The 15860-nt window shown below is 34.9% G+C and overlaps 1 long non-coding RNA gene across 1 annotated transcript; it reads left to right on the top strand.

The window, feature by feature from the left end:
- Positions 1–3957: 3957 nt before the first annotated feature.
- LOC130899902 (uncharacterized) lies at positions 3958–5908 on the top strand. Its single transcript, XR_009060114.1, has 2 exons — positions 3958–4756; positions 4814–5908. It is a non-coding gene; the product is annotated as an uncharacterized LOC130899902 (long non-coding RNA).
- Positions 5909–15860: the final 9952 nt, after the last annotated feature.

The raw sequence follows: 15860 nt of genomic DNA on the forward strand, positions 1-15860 counted from the left end.
TGAATAATAACATACACATATGTAATTTAAATTACCAATACCATAATCATTTTTCGAAATAGCAGATTACCATGAGATATCGTCTGGTTGTCTGATTGGGGGTTATGATATATAGTGTTTTCCCTCTATATATTTTGTTCCATTTGGCATCCCTTTCGATTTCATCCCCTTTGTCTAAGGTTCTTTCATATTTTCGATCTATCTTTTTGAATAATTTCCCTACGTTTCATAGTTTATCTTTTATTTTCTGCTCTACTCTGCCATTACTTTCTATTATTGATATTTATAGCTTTTTACTAGTTCAATAAGTTCTCCTCCTATTTGAATAAACAATTTTTTACAGGCTGTTTCAAACTTTTCGTTAGGTACCTCAATTCTACATTCTATTTTCTTATCAGGATTCAGTTATTCAGTAATGTAGCAACCAAGAGATTTGAACCTGGACACTCTTTGAATCGTTTGTCCGTTTACCTGTAGCTGTGTGTCATGGTACGGCAAGCGACTAAATACCATATGTTTTGTTTATGAACAGTTAATTTTCATCTTCCCACACTGTCAACGGCGTTTAAAAGGCATTGCAGTCTATTCAAGTCGTCACACTGTACAACTGTATCATCTGCGTATCTGATTGTATTTATAAGTTTACCGTTAATTTTTACTCCATATTATAAGTTGTGTCTAGTTTGCTTAAAGATCTTATCTGAATACAAATTAAATAAAAGTGGTGAGAGTATGCAACTTTATCTGACTCCTCTTAAGATTTTGCATTCTTCTGTCGACTTTCCGTTGATTCGAACGCCCGCACTTTGGCGCCAATATAATTTTTCGATGATTCTTACGTCGGAACTATCAACTCCTTTTTCCCTTAATATATTTATTAACTTGTCTCGATCGAATGCTTTTTCGTAATCGATGAAGACTGCAAATACCTCTTTCTGTTGGTCCGGGCATTTTTGTAGTAATATATTCAGTACAAAAAGTGCTTCTCGTGTTCCCAACCTATTTTTGAGGCCAAATTGAGTTTCGTCTTGATCTTCTTCGCACTTATTTCTGATTCTAGCGTAGTTGATTCTTAAGAATTTTTTATAGTGTGACTCATAAGACTTATAAGTCTATAGTCGCTACAGTGTCTTGGACGTTGTTTTTTTGCCAAAGTTATGAATTCGGATTTTAACCAGTCTTCTGGAATTTCAGCGATTGAAGAAACATGTTTGAGAGTTTGACTAATATTCCTATGTTTTCTTCATTTATAAGTTTTAGCATCTTTGTTTTATTGTTGTCAGGTACAACAGCTTTCTTCTTTTTTACCAGCTTTATAGCATAGCAAGTGGTTTCTTATTGGGAACGTGGCAATGAAACACCAAAGTGGACTAACTTTAATATATTTTCCGAGCTTTAGAATACTTATGTATTCATCGTCTAGGAAATAATTGGTTTTGAATCGGAATAACTTTCATAGAAATATTTCTCTCAACGTCAATTTGAATATTGAATTTCACCTCAATAAAATTCGACTATTGTACAGAATAGTTTAAGGAACGTACTTGTACTTGTAAATGTATTGTACAATAAAATATTCTAAAATTTAATATCATCCTTTGCTTACGCTACCCCCCTAAAATGGAAAAAACGTCTTTTGGGGGGATATTCTCTAAAAAACGTGCAATTTATCAGTTTTGGGCTATAACTATGAATGAAATTGAACGTGAAAAATAGAACGAAATTCCTTGCAACGGTTTTAACCCCTTTCCAACAATCTTATCACCATCTTAGGGGGGTGTTACCCCCCTAAAATGGTAAAAACGTATTTTTGGAGGGTACTTTCTAGAAAATTTTCAATTTTTCAGTTTTGGGCCACGGAACCCTCATGTTATCCCAGAAACGTGTTTGAGGGGATATGTGAAAAAATATATGGAATCATTTCTGTCAGATATAAATACGAACGAAAACTCGAGAAATGCCGTTATTGAGTTTTAAAAGTCCAGTTATGTGAATCGTTTTCATTAATATATTCAGATAAACTTGTATAAATCAAATGTAAAGACCGGATCTAACGGATAACGTTTTTTTCATGAATATTGAGGAAGGGTACAAAATCCAAAATTAATTCTCGAAAAATCACCATCAAGAAATGGCTAGATCAATATATTTAATCATCGAACTCATCATTCCTCTCATCGTCACTATCTGCGTCTTCGTTTTCACAGTCTATCACCGGCAAATTTTTGCAGACTTCCGTCGTATATTTTAGACCACTCTTTTTGCATGTGCAAACTTGCAATAACTGATGACTGAGCGTCGTGTTTACATCGTGCTACTGCTAGCACTGTAGCAGACCACCCACTGTACAACCGACCGGCGCACACACAGACACGACATATACAGCGGCCAGCCAGCTGCCGCTCGGACTAGGTCCCCGCCGACAATGTACAGGTATAAGAATTTGAATGCGTTCCTCCCGGGTACATTTTTGAATAGTTCTTTTGGGTGTATTGAATTCCCCGTTTTTCAATGCCGTTATTCCTCCAAGGATAAGATGCAATGCGAGAAAACGTCGACAGAGTTTTGTTTTCAGCTACTACAAGATTGAATGAGTTTTGTTTAAAATCCCTGCAAGTAAGCGCATTTTTATAAAGCCTTTCAAAAAGAGTAGATATTCCCCTCCAGATTCCACTTTGATTCATGTTAATACGTGCGCTTATTCCTATGATATCAACATTTGAAGTTATCAACTCTATCAAGATTTGATAGCCCAAAAAAAGTGAACTTTGGAAAATAATCGTATTTGAAACCAGTATTACTGATTCCGACTAAATGCTATGGAAGTTAATAATTAAGTACTCCTCAACTCTTAATTTTACTCGCTACAAAGATAAAGACAAGATTTCAGTGATCTCGAGCATTATTTGACGCAGTTAGAAATAGTAGTGTAATGAGAGGTTAAGCTGCAATTTTGCTGCTGCTCACTTTGCTTATGAGAAATAATAATACGTCAATAGAAAGCTGAAATATTTATCTTCAAAATGACGTAAGATTCGTCAAAATCAGACATTTCTATCGGGAGTTATGGATTTTTATTCCCCGCCCCGGTTGAAAAAATGCAGCTTGCCGCGCGCCATACGGATCGCGAAAACGCTTATCTTCAACAATTTTTTTCAGGAATATGGTGCAAGGACATATTTTTTGTAAAATTTTGTGCTCTTTCTGAATCTACAGTTTTTTTTTGATAAGACAATGATTTTCTGAGATATTCTGAAATTACATCAAAAAACAAGTTTGACGCGTATATTGGGGGAGTCGCACCCCCCTAAGGGGGTGATAAGATTCTACATTAGTGATGTGCACGTTAGGACCTACAATTAAAAAAAATATATCGCAAGAGCAATTTAAATTGAAGTTTCTAGCCCTTTTCACTAGCCTATAATGATAGCGTTCTACTCCTAGTAACATAATGTACTCTTCATAAAAAGTGACATTCTGTTACCTGCCAACAGACATAAAGAATCAAACTATTCTCTGTCACAGAAAAATATTCATTTTTATATAGTGTTATTTGCTATTTCTTTCAAAAGTATCGGATTGATTTTTTTTGATTGTATTATATTCAAACCACTCAATATTTAATTATAATATTAGGCGATTCCAATATAGCAGTTTTAACGATAAGTAGTTAACAAAAAGAGTCAAAAATTATCAATTTTGTAGTTACTAAGTAGACATTTCATTATAATTGTTGATATCTGTAAATTGTGTGGAAATAAGTCATTGAACTACAATCATCAAAAGAAATTTGACTGATTTCAAACATTTTCAATTTGCAATTTCAAAAAATGCCACTAGGTATTTTTGATCAGCTTTTGTCTTTGATGTATGGTTCCTAGATGTTAGTTCTGATACTAATAAAAAATAAAGAAGAAATTTTTCACTCAAAATTAGCACCTAATTAGCTAACCCAAGCAGCACAGTGTCGTTATAATGACGTCAATTATTGGACATTATTAGTCGGCGACGTCGTAGACCAATAAGCGACGTCCATATGACGTGACATTTCAGATGTCATTTTGACGTCGTCTAGAGACGTCTTTCGTACGTTTGTTTTCGGTCGTTTTAAGTGCTTTTTAATCAACTATAAAAAAAATTAGAACGAAAGTTTATTACAAAAACTAAGCCCTATACGTGCTTTATAAAAAATTGTACATTTTAAATTGTTGTTTACCTAAAATTTGGATATAAATATAAATTCATTAATTAGCAATGAAAATACTAAACTGACGTTTTAAGTGGAAATGCAATTTGAATTTAAAGATGAAGTGAGAATGTTGTAATTAACAATTATTTAACTATTTTATTAGTAGGAAACAATTATTTTTAGCATCGATTCCTGTCGAGGCTGTCGACCAAGATTTAATTTTGGCGCGATTTTAATCGAAATGCCACGATACGATACGAGACGTGCAGGCGCATGCGTGCTGGACTGCTGGTGTGAACGCGTGTGCGCGTAATGGCGGACGGCAGCAAAAAGTTGTTTGGCGGTTTGGTGGGTGTTCTGTACCACTTAATATGTATTTTACAATTTAAATTATGTGATTCCAGTCGGCATATCTATCGACTTTTGGAGGGAGAGATTTTACTGGACATACAAACCGCATTTTAAATTTTTTGTTCATTTATTCTCTTGCAACTAATTGGAATTTTTGTGGCAAACGAGGTGAGAAAAAGGCTTTTAAAAACTTAAACGTAAAGGATGTGATTATTGGTAAGTGTTTTCACTTGTAGGTGCATACTTATTATTAATCTGAAACAACATTTTTAGGTGCTGTAAGAAAAAGCTAACCTCTAGTCAGTCAGAAAGAAATAGAAGATACCATCAAGGTGTGGTTGAAACATGCACCAGAGAAATTGAAAAAGCAGCAGCATGGCAACCCGTAAGAAAAAAAGTGTTGTTAGTCAAAGACAACTCTACAGAAGGGTGGCAGAAGCAAATTTAGCACCTGTGAGTCAGAATTGTTATAATACATCTTTAATAGTTAATAATGATTCCAATGAATCATCAAATTCCGTTTTTTTTTGCTGGTTCAATGTGTGAAAGTGAAAATGACACCTGTTCCTCAAGAGATTTAGATTTTAATGTAAACTCGCCTAATGAAAATTTGCTCTTCAATGATGCGACGTTATACAACCATTTGACTTCCTATTCCAGTAACGTGCCCCCTAACGATTTATTTTCTAATGAACCGCCGCCTAGCGATTTGCATTCGAAATTGTCAAACTGGGCAGCTTCAAGGTACGTTCGACGTACAGTAGTTACTCATCTCTTGCATTATCTCCACCATTTAAAATCGTTAGTTCAGTCTCCGAATAAACCGTTACAACAGATTAATAGACGCTTAAAAGAAATTGAAATGACAGTGTACGAAAAACATGACTCTACTTCACCTGATGATGAACACTTCTGTAAATGTGAATTGTCCCATTTCTTAGGACCAACGCCAAATTTCTCTTGCAAGCAGTATAAAAAGCTTCATTATAAAGATTTTATTTTTTCTATTGCATCATATTCAGAAGCAAATTGTTTTTGTCTTACCTTAGAAGGACTGGTTTTCAAAATAGAAAATGTAGTGGATAATAATGGAGCAGTTTTTATATTAGGTAGGAGGTTTCAGGATTACCGTTCATTTTACAAATACCCTGTCGACTCAAAAGAATTTATCCAAAATTTATCAGAGTATATCGAGTTATTGCACTGCCACAAAGTTTTTTCGAAATGTATTGTTTTTCCTTTCAAGCAGGAATGGTTGTCATTTTCATTATTGCATCATTAGTAATTCCTTATTTCAACTTTTATGTTCTATAAGTGTAATAGTATGTAGTTTTTTAAGATTTTGTAATAAACTGGTATTAATTTGAACGCATTTTTTTATATTTTTGATCCTACTTATACGTCATTTGTCAAAAGTAAGTACGTCATTTTGACGTCTCACCAGCCGGACTAGGTACGTCATTAGTTGACGTCTGTAGGATGTGACATTAACCCGTCATAATCACGTCATTTTAGACGTCTTTTTAGACGTCCCCATTGGTCGCCAATGGCCTATAATTGACGTCATAGTAACGACACTGTGCTGCTTGGGAAATTAATATCTTAAATTACAAGTGTTGTTTAAAAAAATTCCTACTTCAACTTGAAGATATCTGCACTTATCATAAGCTGTTATTGAATATTTGTTTTTGAAAGGCAATACTCGTACGCAAATCAAAGAGGAGTGTCTGCGCCATCATTTACGACTGTAAAATTTAAGGCAGTCAAATTCAAACGTGGCGCTATCAGCTGACTGATGTCGAGTATTCGGGACGGTCAAAATCTACGACAACCAGCAATGTTATCGAAAAAGATCACCAAATTGTACTGGACGACCGTCGTATTAAGGTTAGAGAGCTGGAAGAGGCTATCGGTATATCAGAAGAATACATTCGCTATATACTGACTAAAAAATTATGCATGCGTAAATTATCTAGCTATCTACGCGTTGGGTGCCGAGTTTCCACACTTTACATCAAATGCGCGTTCGAATGAACATTTCCCAGGCCTTATTAAAGCAGTTTGAGAAAAATGACTTTTTGCGTCTATTTATAGATAGTCATGTTCATCTGTTGTCTTCAAAAAGGTGAAACTATTACATTAAAGTATTTGTTGATAAGGTAAACGGGGAAATTGCAAAAAAGTGACCGAATTTAAAGAACAATTAAGTGCTTCTATCAGGAAAACGTATCCTCTCACACTACGGTGATCGCCAAGGCTAAAATTCATGAATTACACTTCGAATTAGGTAAACAACTACCATATTCACCAGATCTGTCCCCCGTGACTTCTTCCGTTTCCGAACCTTGAAGTTTCCCTTGCGAGGGAGATATTTTCATCAGAGGGAGTTGTCGCATACGTAAACGCCTATTTTTAGGAGAAAGGCGGGAGATATTATTTGGAAAGGTTAAAATGTTTACACCATCACTGAACTAAGTGTATAGTCTTAAAAGGAGACTATGAGGAAAAATAAAAATGATTATGATAAAAAAAGTCTTGCTTCTTTATTGGGTCGGCAACTTTTCAGACAATTTTCGTATACTTGGATTATCTCTCTCATCCTAAGTTAACCCTGCTTCTTTTTTCCTAAATTCTAAGTATATTTGTGGAATTATCTAAAATCCTACCATCCTATACTAGCCTCAACTCTAGTCAGGAACATCGTTCCTTGGTTTTACATACTCGATTTAGTACTTTATTTTTCAAAATGAGAAGCAGGATTTTTCACATAAAACTTACAGTTTTAAATAATACGAGGTCTGGCTATTAAATAACGAGACTGCGCGCCTAGAGGGCGCCCTAGACAGGTGGGGTAGGAACCGAATAATGCGTTGAGTATCTAGATATCTTGTCTATGCACGTCCCAAAACACATTGCCGTCACTTCTATGGTATTTGTGCAGTAGCAGTTTGAAACGAACGTGTTTTTTTCTCGTGCCGAAAACCATCTGTGAAGATAAAAGTGTCAATCTCAAATTTATCGTTTAATTGACTGTTTTAACTCCGAAACAGTGACCAAAATCAACCAAATTGTGCGTGCAGATCGTCGAATGAGCGTCCGGATGATTGCCGAAATTATAAACGCCGATAGAGAAACGATTAAAAAAATTTTTCACATGACAAAAGTCTGTGCGAAGTTAGTGCTAAAAAATCAGACTCCTGACCAAAAGCTCTAGCGTCAACAGATCTGCTGAAGTTTCCTTGAAAGGTTAGAAAAAGATCTGCTTTGGAGCCCGATTTAAGTCGATGGAAGCGGTAAAGTAAAAAACGGCAGAGCTCCTAAAGGAACTCACCAAATAAGACTTCCAGCATTGCTTCGTTCAATGGAAAAAACTTATGGAAAGGTGTGTGGCGAGGGGAGTATATTGAAGGGGAGCATTCGAATGTAGAATAATTTTGATAACAAAACCCTTTTTTTGTAACCAGTCTCGTTATTTAATAGCCAGACCTCGTACATCAAACAAAAAGAAAATATCACAAGGTGGTACAAGTAGAACGAGACTCTCCTAAATAGAATATTGTGTTTGTCATTTCCCATAGAAAAGTGTGAGTCTTTTCGCGGAAAAGAACATTCTTATCTGAATACTCTACAACTATGAATCTTCTTTTCAGTAAGATGTACGCCATGGGATTGATTGTAAGTGGTCACGGTTACCCGATTTGCTGCGGTGTGCGGTTTTTATTTTTAGAGATTAATAAAAGATTGTGTTTATCTACCTTCGCCACCAGTTGACATCTAATTAAAAAATAGTAACGAAATAGCTTTTGCAACATTTACTAGACAGTTGATGTCTGTCGTGTGATGATACTCTCATTGACCACTAGAAGGCTTTTATGTAAAATTGAGTTGTTTGAAATATTAATCAGAACTTCGAATATAATCAAATAAATATTATAAAGCGTTAAAGCTGCCCTATCTATTTTGAAACATCCGGTATACTGACGAGCTTTTCCAAAGAAAGCTTTAGAATTTTTCTAAAACTAAAACTAAAACAAAGACATTCTCAAGCACACGTAGTTGTGTATGTATCTTATCCCAACATTTTTTTTGTTATATATGTGGCGAGAGCTTGTCTTGCCTAGTTTGGATGACGGCAGCAATTTAAAGCAGATTTAATAACTCCAATGAAAAAGAAATAAACTCCGTATGATGCACGAAGATTTTATATCGCATCAAAAAGCGCAAAGTAATTGAATTTGAAATTCTAGTATAGTTATTGTAGATCATTGATCTCCAAACTTTTTTGTTTCATAGACCACTTTCATCATCTATGGAAACTTGCGATGTGGCTAAGTTTCAATGACGAGTTAACAGTTTTCAAAAAAAAATGACAGAATTGATTGCTTGATAGGGTTAATTATTCGATAATAAAATCAACTAAACAAATTTTCAATTAAATTTTAATTGATGGTGCTGTGAGTGGATATCAAAAATACGAAGTTGGCTAATCGAAAGAGTAGTAGAAGTTGCTAAATTATTTTATACAGAGTGAGTTTTATATATAGGACGCCTCAATTATCTCAGAAACGGCTTGTACGATTCTTATAAATGTTTAAATGTTTGTGCACTAGGGTCTTGTGATACGGCAGGTATTATGATGGTATCAACTTTGTTTCAAAGGATCACCATGTATATTTTTCGCTTTTTGAAATCCTTAAGAAATACTTATTATTTTTCATCTAATTTTCTCCATATCTAAATACCATAATTTATTATATTTATAATATTTATAATATATATTTATAATAATAATAAATTATTATTGTTGTAATATATTGAAAGTCACTATTGTTCGTTTATCTGGAAAAGAACTAATTGGTATTTCAATGATATTAGGATATGGTAACAGGCGTAGAAGTCAACAAGAAACGTGTAATATTTTTAATAATTTATATCCTAACCGAAATCCCAAAACAAGATCTACTGCCAGTAAATTAGTAAAAAATTTTAACGAAACTGGTTCAGTATTTATATATATTAAATTAGAATGCAACATACCTGGAATTAAATATTAGTCTTAGAATAGAAGTCGTTTTCCGGGTAAAAGTGATTATGCATTTTTTTGCATTGTAAAATATTGAGCCCTTAAGTGCAACGTTCTTTCTGAAATTGGAGAAGCGTGCTTACGAATTAGGCAAACGGATTCAAAGATAAATAAAGAAATCAGAAGTCAGAATTTTTAATCTTTTAAAGAAGTCCCTACAGTGAGCCATTGACTTTAGTACGAGTAAATATCTAACAGCTCTCTTTTGTAGTTTGAGGATTCGCTCAAATTGAATCGCACCACACAAATCCCATAAGGGAAGGACATATCGGAAATGCGACTCAATAAGGGCAATAAATTGTGGAGAAGGTTGGATAAGTTCAGTTCTTTGGAAACTGATCTCAGCGCAAAACAGGAGGAACTAAATTTTGTAGATAATGCGGCAATATGTAACTCCCATTTCAAGGAATTGTCAGATGGTAGTGTTATTTAATAAAAAAGGCTGCAATGTACTCGTATTCTTATATGATGAAACTTTGGTTTTAGAAACGTTGAGACACAGAGGATTAGAATCGCACCATGATTTAAATAGATATAGTCTTATGAAGTGCCGTGAGATAGAGATATTTTACACTAATGTCTAGATAGGCGATGTCGTTTATAAACAGAAGAAACAAAATAGGGCCTTTGGGCACTCCATATTCTATTGGCTTGCCAGATGACATCGTTGTATCAATTTAACAATCTGACTTCAGTTGGTAAGGTACGACTTGAGAGAAGACGTGAAGAGTTTGCAGACCTAATGGTGGAAATATGTTACAAACAAAGCAATCCAAATTTTGCTATAATTTGCGAAGAGGCCACTTTTTGTATTAATGGAAACGTAAATCGACATAATTGTAGATACTGGTCACGTAACAATCCTCGTTGGATGCGTGAATCCCACACCCAATATTCCGAAAAACTGAATGTATGGGCTGGAATAATAGGCGGCAATATAATTGGTCCGGCGTATTCAGATTTATTCGTAAATAGTATTATACCTGAGTTGGCTCGAATATACATTTGAAAAGAAAACTTTACAAAAACATTATTAGAAATTTTCAGACAATAAAAATATCTCAAACGACAATATTTACCTACAAGATGGTGCTCACTAAGCGCGTGTAGTGAGGCGATACCAATAATGTGTTTTCCAGAAGATGGATTGGAAGGCGTGGTTTATCGAATGTCCCTTGTGATCACCCGACATGAATCCCTTAGACTATTTAACATTTAACATCGTTTATAAAACAAAACCTGCCAATATTCAGAAATTAAAAGATATTGAAGTAAATGGACAACATTTTGAGCATCTGTTGTAATCGCCTTTACTGTATGTTTCCTAAAATTTGTAATTTCTACTTTATAAATGTGGATCTACTTCTAACATGACACAAACATTTAAAGATTTGTCTTCAGTAGTAGTAGGTTTTAGTGCCATGATTTGGATAAATATTTTACTGTACCAGTTTCGTAAAATTTTTTAATAACTTATTGACACTAGACCCTGTTACGAGATTTGTATTAGCACATAAATTATTGAAGAATATTCAAATTAAACGCATTTATTCGATCGCAGCCATCTTAAAGTACAATATTTATTATAACTTTGGTGGAGATACTGTAAATGTAGCTATAACTAACGAAATTATGTTATTTAGATTTAGGTATTAGATGAAAAATAGTAAGTATTTCTTAAGGATTTCGAAAAGCGAAAAATATATATAGTGATCTATTTGAAATAACAAAGCTCATTATTTTTCCGGAAGAAGGAAAGATCTGACAACAATGTAGATACCACCATAATACCGGCCGTATCACAAGACTCTTGGGCACAAAAATTTTAAAAAATCCTATAAATCGTTTGATTGAGGCGTTCGATACATAAAAACTCAATCTGTAGAATAAAAACATCATTTTTTAAGAAACAATAAATACCAAAAAACATATAAACTGGAATTATGAAAAAAAATAGTGAGGGATAGTAAACATATAGAGGAAAATTAAAATAAAACAGTTAAAGACAAAGCATATGAAGCACAATTGAGATGGTTTGGACACATAATGCTGTTGCCCGAAAACTGATATCAAATGGGTAGTTAAAAACTAAAATAGCAGGTACAAATTATAAAGGAAGACCAAGAAAAACAGATTTAAGAATGTGAAAGAAACAGATAAGGCAAAGGGAATAAAATTGGAAGGAGTGGAAGATCAAACGAAAGATATCACGGCATGTAAAAATAAGTCAGAACCCATCATCAAACAGCCATATATCATATATAATAGATGACTTCCACTTTTTGTTTCATTGGGGTGCTATTGGAAATTTGAGAAAAAATTCGTTAGTCTCTTCGAATCATAATTTAATAAACAGCAAAGTTGCTAAAGGCCAATGAGATCAATAAGTACTTTCCGAGTATATTCAATAAATCCCATGTTTGTCAGGGAAGGTTGCTTTCTACAATAGCCATAAAATAGACCCTTATAAAAAGTTTAGCTTTATAATGGAGTCTCCTGAATCAATCCGTAACTATGTATTGACGATCAAATATGACGCAGTTAAAAGTGATGGGTTTACATTAGGGATGCTTGAACTCTGTTTATTCAAGGTATTAAGTCACTTGACACATATTATAAATTCTTGTTTAGAGACTACTTACTTTCCTAAAGATTGGAAAGAGGCGTTAGTCTATCCAGCACCTAAAGTAAATAATCTGACTGAGTTGAAAGATTTACGTCCTATAAGTTTGTTGGCAGTAGTTTCAAAAGACCAGTGCTCACCCAGATGAACTCTTCTTTGCATGAAAAAATCTTCCCGTGCATAGGCATAATAGAGAAGATAAGAAGAAGAGAAGAGAAGGATATCATATGTGTCTCCTCGGATTACTCCAAGGTATCAGATATGTAGGATCTTCTTTATGCAAAGCTGAAATATCTGGGATTTGACGAAATATCTCGTAATTTATTTGGATCTTACTTGAAAGGAGAGTTTGCACGGATAAGAGCTCATCTGAGACTGGAGAAATAGTATCTAGTGTGCCACAGGGCTGGTCCACTTTTGTTCCTCGTATATATTTTTGATATACAGGATATTTCTAAATTCATGCGACAAAATTTAAGAGGCGATTGCTTGTATGAAATTAATACGGGTGTTTCCTGTAACAAAATTTCCTCAGCCCATCCTTTCAAAGGTGGTGACTAAAAATGGGTGTTATGTACACCTGTATGTGACGGTCTCGCATTAAATTATATGCGGATGACACCCAAGTCCTGCATTACTTTGATTCTGCATATCCGGATGCATAATCTAAAGCTTAATGCAAATAAGTTTTGCTGTTTTATTCTCAGAGACGTAGAGAAAATTTGCAACAAAATTTAAAATTTAAGTTGGGACGTGAGACGTTAATAAAACAATATGCTAAGAACTTAGCAGTAATTCTAGATGCGGACTTGAGGTGTAAGGAACATTTAAAGATATTTGTGCAGAAAAGCTATGCTAAGATGAAACTGTTGTATACAAACATATCCATTTTTAATTTTAAAATGCGGAAAAAACTTGAATCTCTGGTATTGTCTATTTTTACCTACTATAATGTTGTTATCCTTATGGATGCGATCGAAAAATCGCATCAATATGTACAAAACGTGTGTTGTAGATTTATTTTGAAACGAAGAAAGTATGATCGGCCAAAATTAGTGAATTGAATTGATTAAAAATGTCTAATATTGCGAACTTTCATTTTATATGTCTTTATAAGACAGTATTAAAACATTCGACACCTGTTTAGTTTGGAAAAGAAATTATCGTGAAAAAATACATAAGGTTTGTTCCAACCGATCAAAAACCGTCCCTGGTACGGTGACGATTCTGCGCAATAGAGATTACGTGTTCCAACCGGGCGGTTTCCGTTATACGAACCATTTTGTTTTGCGTTCCAACCGTTTGTGAACCATTTCAGGGACGGTTTTTTTGATACTTGGTTGATAGCAAGTAGTTACAAGAACCGGTCATAGCCGGAGATTGCGCATAAAATATCTATAAACGTTTTAAGTACGGTCCCGACTAGCAAGTTGGAACAAACCTATAATGTACATGTAAGGATGTATCTACATTGGTTCTGTATTTCTCCCAATCCGATCCGATATCGTCCGATTATCAAGCCCGACGCGAGTGCCTACATTGGTCCGATCTAGATGCAGTAGGTTTTGTTGGAAAACAACTTCCTCCTGAAGAAACGCGAGAGGCGAGTTTTTTACAACAAGCATGACTCTGCGAAATAGGGATAAATTCAAAGAGTACTACCGAATGGACATTGAAACTCGATTATATTCTTGGAGGTATAAAGGAAGAATTAAGTGGCGAATCCAACTTCCGGAGGTGTATCAATGTTTATTTTTAATGTCACGGTTGTGGTAAGACTTATCCCGTTGATCTCACAGACCAGGATCATTCCTCACCAGCTCTATCAGTAATTTCTTGCCGATTTTCGAAGTCATTGTGATGAAGCATCAGGAAACCGATATCGGTTCAAAAACAAACACGTTTGGCCACCGTATGGGTTGTCGTCAGTTGCCATCAGTGGATCGGTGCTACAGATCCACTCTAGAAACCTACGTTTAGATGTTTATGTTTGTTTTTTTACCGACGTCGGGCGATATCGGATCGGATCGGATCGGGAGAAATACGGATCCAATGTAGGTGCAACCTAAGACATAAAAATCTGATAACTATGCCTCAGCATACAAATACACCTTTTCAAAGATGTTTTAGCTGTTAATGGTTATAATGCTCTCCACAAGGACCTACAATTGTGTGGTATAAATTTTTTTAAAACCAAGTATAATATAAACCAATATATAACTGTCTTTGTTTTTTTGGATTTTTGCAATTATTCAATAAATTTATATTTGAAACTATACAAAGTTTTTTTTGCATTGTAAGCAGCTGGAAATGGTTATGTGGAAGAATAACATATATGTTAAATTTTGCCACTCCTGGTGCATGATGTGTGTATATTGTATACTTTGTGAATTGTATTTTGCACAACACCGGTAGCTGATATAACAACTGACTGTATTTGGCCAGTTCTCCTGGTGTTTGTTGAGGACGTTAAGAGTATTTGGTATAGCTACATCGATGAGAAGGACTGAATTAACTCTTGTATCAACCACCACGATGTCAGGACTATTATCCGTCACCTGTATATCGGTGATAATGGACCGGATAACGGAGTAGAGTCTAAAATTGTCATTTTCGAGCACCTTGTACAGCTGGTACTGGTAATACGGTGTATAAGTATTGAGAAGACCGAACATTGTTGGCCAGTTTCTGGTGGATGATGTTCCTCACTTGGTTATGCCGGTGTAGATAATCAGTATTATCTAACACACTACAAGCAGATGTTATATGTTTTTGCATTTGTCGGATTGAGTACATTTTTCTTGTAGTTATTCGTGTTAATAATTTGATTCTAGATAGCCATCATGAAGCCTTCGGACTTTGGAAACAGATCTCCGTTACCAGGTCATCTGTTCAAAGCTTTTCTGTCAACATGCGGCTGGTTGAGATCGTGATGATGTCTAACGTGTAGTGCCTTTCGTGAGCATTGTTCGAGCTTCTCGGTGTCCAATACTATGTTCAAGTCAGATTCTGGCGATGCGAGGTTGAGAGATGAGTAATTCTTGTCCGCCTTGGATATAATCTGATTTAGGACTGAGGTTTATGATTTCCTTGAACAGAATTCACGTAGGTTCATTACCTGTCAAGTTTTTAGGTTAAAAAGGTCGATCAAGCTTCTACCACCCTCTTTTCGGGATAAAGTTATTTTAATAGTAGATGACTTCGGGTGGTGGTAGTTGTTCTTAGCCATCATTGTTCGTGTTAATGTCTGAATACCCCCTAGCTCTGTTTTCGTCCACCTCAGGATTTCAAAACAGTGCGATAAAACAGGCGTGGAATACCTATTCCACGATTGCTTGAGCTAAGATGCCTGCATTTAATAATAATAAAACTTCATAAGTGACTTCACTTTTTTTGTGCAATTATCTCGGATTCTAGCTTTTACCAATAACTAAAATTCTATTTGTAGGTTTCTCCGTTTTCCATCACCTGTACGATATCTCCGTTGAGCAGTTGTACATTTCCGTTAATGACAATGCCGAGTCTTGCACTTAGACAGTCCAATATCAGTGGAGAATCCATGTGTTATATCAAGAAGATGAATGATTTGACGCTTATTTGCTGCGTATAGCTTT

This window comes from Diorhabda carinulata, chromosome 12 (genome assembly GCF_026250575.1).
Source record: "Diorhabda carinulata isolate Delta chromosome 12, icDioCari1.1, whole genome shotgun sequence".
Taxonomy (NCBI): Eukaryota; Metazoa; Arthropoda; class Insecta; order Coleoptera; family Chrysomelidae; genus Diorhabda; species Diorhabda carinulata.